This window comes from Schistocerca serialis, chromosome 3, assembly GCF_023864345.2.
Source record: "Schistocerca serialis cubense isolate TAMUIC-IGC-003099 chromosome 3, iqSchSeri2.2, whole genome shotgun sequence".
NCBI lineage: Eukaryota > Metazoa > Arthropoda > Insecta > Orthoptera > Acrididae > Schistocerca > Schistocerca serialis.
Genome location: NC_064640.1, coordinates 1,084,214,100 through 1,084,219,842, shown reverse-complemented (window position 1 = coordinate 1,084,219,842; position 5,743 = coordinate 1,084,214,100).

Sequence of the window (5,743 nt, the reverse complement as noted above, 5' to 3'; positions counted from 1 at the left end):
GATGACCACACTGTTCATGGACTTTGCACTAAAGGAGCAGATTCTTAGGTGTGGTTACCAAAAAGCAAAAGAAAGTGGTCAAATATACTATCAAAATATCATAAGCATTATCTTCTTGAGCCTGTTATGAATGAAATAAAACCAATTTTTAGAGACCTGAGTGGACCCTGTTTTGCTTAGTACCACATTTACTCGAATCTAAGATGCACCTGAAAAATGAGACTCGAAATCCAGGAAAAAAAAAATTCCCGAATCTAAGCCGCACCTGATATTTGAGACTTGAAATTCAAGGGGAGAGAAAAGTTTTAGGCCGCACCTCCAAATCGAAACAAAGTTGGTCCATTGTAATATGAGACACAATTTAGGTCAAATACAGCTACAGTAGTTTGGTTCGAGTCGTAAGCTCAGTAGTTAAGCTTTACCAGGTAGCCATTATTATGCGTCAGGCGCTCCATCCGTATTATACGGGTACCCTTCCTCTTTCGCGTACTTCGTTAGCGAAACAATGGCAAGAGACTGCTATTTGCTGTTACCTACACTCCTGCTTTCTTTGAGAATGATCAACAAGAAACAAATAATAGACAGCGTATGATAGAAGATATTCTGAACGGGAGTTTAGCGAAAATTTTTCTCCGTTTGAAAATCTTTGCAGGCACCTCTTTAGTACATTACATTCTGCATTGAAATTAGTCATCTTAGATTTAAAAATCTAGTCAATTGCCGTGCTTCATTTCTGACTGTATCACTATTAGGCATAAGAATAATACAGATATAAACATGGGATGATATCTATATTTTTCCGCGTTTGCTGTTGTCTCACTCTAGTTTCGTAGTTTATTAGGCAGACAGGATTTAAATGAGTTAGCAGCAAACACGAAAGAATACATGGCAAAATGTTTATATTCTAATTATTCTTATGTGAAGAGAATACTGCATGCTATTCACAATTCATAAAAGTTCCTGTAAGGAACCATCTCTTCTCACAGTTAGGAAAAAATTCAGAACGTAGAGTTGGCCATATTGACAAACATCCCAAACAGTCTTGGCAGTGGGATTTTCGTAGTGCATTGAAATGCTGCTACATTCAAAGGTGCACAATACGGAATTTGTATTTACTTCGTTGGATAATGTATGAAAATGCAGTGGTCAAAACTCGAGGCGGAGGAAAAACTTGTCTGCCACCCCTTTTTCTTTTTTTTTTTTTTTTTTTAATACACTCATGCAGAGGGTTTGGCGCCAGTATTTATCTTTGTGCCTGCAAAGCATGCCTGTGTAGCGCTACATATATTCGACAGCAGAAGTTAGTTGTGGCGGCACCTACCAACATTTTCCAGAACTTCCGCTTACTTTGCACTCAATTGTAAGCCGCAGGCGGTTTTTTGGATTGCAAAAACCGGAAAAGAAGTGCGGCTCAGATTCGAGTAAATACGGTAAATGTCTTCATGGGGGCACTCAGAATACAAATGAAAGTTTCAACCATTCCATACGGGAAAGATTACTCAAGAATGTTTTTGTAGGAATAAATACATTAATAGTTGGTGTACTAGATGGTGTGCTATGTTTCAATGATGGAGTGATAGGAAGGTAGGAAGTCCTGAGAAATTTAGGCATAAAATGTGGCTCTAATATGAAAGATCAATTTCTTCTGTGTGACAGACAACGGGTGCATGAAGTTGAAAGATTCGCTCTTCAAGTTACCAAAGAAGCAAGAAGTGCTAAAAGGAATGCCAAGAGGAAGCTTGAAGATGAAGAAAGGCTGCAGGATGTAGACTATGCTTCAGGAATGTTCTGAGGCACAGTTTAATTGGACTCATATGTTCATTCGCAATTTCCCGCAAGTTGTTTTCTTCAGAATTCAGGTACAAATATTTCCTAAAGTTTAGAAAGCATTGCTCTAATTTTTTCTGTAACTTTCGGTAGTCCATACTTATGTAGTAGACCTAAGCTTTATTGCAGAATCAGCTAAATCATTGAAAAAATAACATTTTTATTAGGAAAAAATTATAAATATTAAATGTAAGATGTGATACTTTTTTATCCTTGTAATATACGTAATAGGTGGAATTAAATAGGTCTAGTACCTCAGCCATGTCATGCATGTCTGGTAAAAATTTGGTCTCCTTCAAATGTATAACATTGGATTAAATGGTACCTCAGTTTGAGGAAGAATTTCCTTGTTACTTTTTTTAAATAACTCTAAGCAGGTTCAAAAATATTCAAAATACTTCTAATTTGTTTAGAAAGTGTGCTCTATTACCTGATATCAACAAAAAAATCTTAAAACATATACATTATAAACAGTGCCTGAAAGAAATAGGTGTTGATTTTTACATAATATTGAGCTGGAAAAATGCCATGTATCCTTAAGTGTGAACTGCCAGATAGCTGTGTAGATTTACACGAGAAATATCGTCTGGTTTGCACTAATGATGTAATGATGTGAGTGGGCTGAATGCATTTTTTTTTTTTTTTTTTTTTAACGCCTGCTTTGGTGACGGAAGCAATGCATTCAACTTCCAGAAAGAAATTATCTCACAAAACAGGCCTTTGACTAAACTTCATAAAGTGCCGTACTGTGCTGTTTTATGGTATAGAGCAGATGTTACCAACAAGTATTCCATTGGTTCTCCATCATTTGAAAAAAACGTTGTTTTCACTAAAACACAGCTACATTTACAACTCCATTTTTCCTGTACAATGTTCTATAATACATACAATTGTGACTTTAAATGACAACTTTGAATTATCAAGGACATCAGTTTCCCCCCCCCCCCCCCCCCCCCCAAATTTAATGTGCCATTATCAACAGAATGATTGCATGCAGATCATTATATTGGCGTGTGAGGTTTTGGGATTGACATTTATTTTTTTTATCGCATATCTTGAGACTTTGAGCCAAAGCTCGTGGGATGAGGTGGTACCTTGTTTACAGAAAGCTGAATATAAAATTTATAAACAAAAAATTACAGAATTAATAAAATATGAAATTAAGAGAAATTAGGATAAATTACATGTTGCATAGAGAAGTTCTCATGTATTGTGAGGGCCTCCTGTGCGGAATTCTAGCATACCACAAGGTAACCTTCGTGTGTGGATTTGAATACTTAGGTGTATCACTCTTTTTTTCTGCCCTGCTGGGAAATTTGGAAAAAAAAAAAACCTGGAGAAATCTAGTTTTTTGTCTCAGTAGATGAAACAGTTTGTTTACTGGGATTTCCTGCATCGTCGCTGGCTGGGTGCAGCTTAATACATGCACCGCTTCCCTACTCCCTCATTCTTACTGCTTCTCCACTTCCTACCACTCCCCTCAGCTTGCAGTCAGTGCTGCCACCACTTCTTGCCACTAGCCTAGTAGCTGCCGATGGGAGGCGTGAGGGGTGGTTTGTTTTGATATGATTCTTGGAGATTGTTGACCCAGTGGCTGGAGACAACGGTCATATGTGCACGAGTTGTGTCTGAGTGATTGTGTGAATATGTGTGTGGTGTGTGTGTGTGTGTGTGTGTGTGTGTGTGTGTGTGTGTGTGTGTGTGTGTTATTTTCCAAGAAAGGCTATGGCCAAAAATTTAGTTGTGAGAGTGTGATTGTCTTTTCTACGTGTCTGTCCATGGTTCAGCGATCATCTTTACGGTCAGTTGCTACCTATCTTCATTAGCATTAATTCTCAGAGTATTTGCACAAATTGATGGATTTACCACCACCATCTCATTTCGTCAACATAATGTCAGTGACTTGTGTAAAGCTGGCCACATGAATGGACTTCCATGATGGGCCAAAACCACAGGTCATTTCTGTGGGTCTCTCTAACGGATTGGGTCTGCCGATTTGAAGCCCATCGTTTCCCAATAATGTGCAAGCCCTGCCCATCGGATCTAGTCTCGCCGATCTGTTCCCAGGCCGGCTCTGTTTGTGTGTGGTATAATGCAGTGGGTTTTCGTGATTTATCCGAGGACTCAGGACTGTGGTGCTCCTCGCAGGCCAGAGGCCATGGGCGATGGAGTTCAGGAATTGTGACTTTCTCACTGCAAGTACATTGTGCGGTACATTGTTTTATAAACATTTTATTTATTCTAGTACATTTTGGGGCTTAGAAAATAATTTATACAGGATGTACATATCTTTTTTTTTTTTTTTTTTACAAACATTCAGTACGCGAAACATGAGTGACCCGGCAGACATCAATACAGTAATCGAATTCGTGCCATACCTGTCCCAGCATGGCATCGTCGATTGTGATATTTGTTTCTCGTATTCTCTCCCGGAGCTCCGCTACATCACGTGGTAGAGACCATACATACACCGGATCTTAAATGTGTCCCCACAGAAAAAAAGTCACACGGAGTGAGGTCTGGTAATCAGGGAGGCCATTTCATGAAACAGCTGTTCCCTTCTGTAGCACGGCCAGTTCATCGATGCGGCAGCTCCGTATTCAGGTACCCACAAACTTAACGATGAAAATGGGGTGGAGCCCCATCCTGCTGAAAGATGAACGGAGAGCCCAATTGCATCTGAGGCATCAGCCATTGCTGCAACATATCCGAGTAGGAATATCCAGTGACAGTTCTCTTGGCGAAGAAGAATGGCCCGTACAGTTTTCGACACGACAAAGCACAAAAAACATTTACATTTAGCGAATCACACCCAAATTCAATGTATTAGTGTGGATGCTTTGCACCCCAGATTCGACAATTATCCCTGTACACTTTCCCATTAGTGTGAAAAGTGGCTTCATTGCTAAAACTTAAGCGATCAAAAATTCCATCCCCGTCCTTATTCAATTGTTGCAACTGTGAACAAAACTCAAAACACTTGTCTTTGTCGTTGTTATTGACCTTCTACCCTAGCTCCAATTTGAATGGTTTCATAGACAACTTCTGTCGCATGACTTGCCACAGTCAGTGGAGCCATTTCGAGTTCATGGGATGCACGACGCACCAATTTCTTTGGACTCCTTATGAATGTCTCTGGTATGCAATCCAAATTCACTTCACTCACACTGGGATGTCTGCTTCTCTGTGCTGGGCACAAGCAACCGGTCATAATAAATTTGTTGTGCCTTCCTTATTGGTGGTTTCTTACTGTACTTTGTTCTAAACATCCATTGAACAGCTGTAGCACACACTTTTTTTGTCGAACTCCAACACGCAGAAAGCTCGCTCCGCACCTGAACTTGCCATGTTTATGACTGGTGCTATCGGCAAATCACCAAAGTATGCTGTGGTGGTATACATGAAAAAGAACTTTCAGGGTTTCTCTTCAAAATGACATATGTGTGATATCTGTGCTATGTTTGGTTCTTGTGCAATAAATAATTGAAAGTGTTCCCAGATGTAATGTACACCCTGTATATTAGAAAGTATGAGTGATAGGAAGAACAACTTGCGGCAGTCACAGGCGGTTTGTATGCTATGTACCTGTATATTTTGGCCTGCCTTATATACTTCTTTCAATAGGCCTACTTTTTTCTGAGGTTATTTCTGAAATCAGTGTAGGTATTTTAAATCTGTCTTGCGACTCCAAGGAAATGCGTATTTGTGTCACCAAATATGTTTAGTTTTATTGAAATAAAATAACATCAGTGGTCTTCATGGAATATTATATACCATCGTCTTTCTTTCTCCATCTAAAAACTGTTCATTACAAAAGATGCTGACATTAGTACTTAAGATTTTTGCTCATGAGGGGAAGAAATACAGAAGTCCTTACATTTTTTTTTTGTGAACTTATGTCTTTACTTGCTCTTGA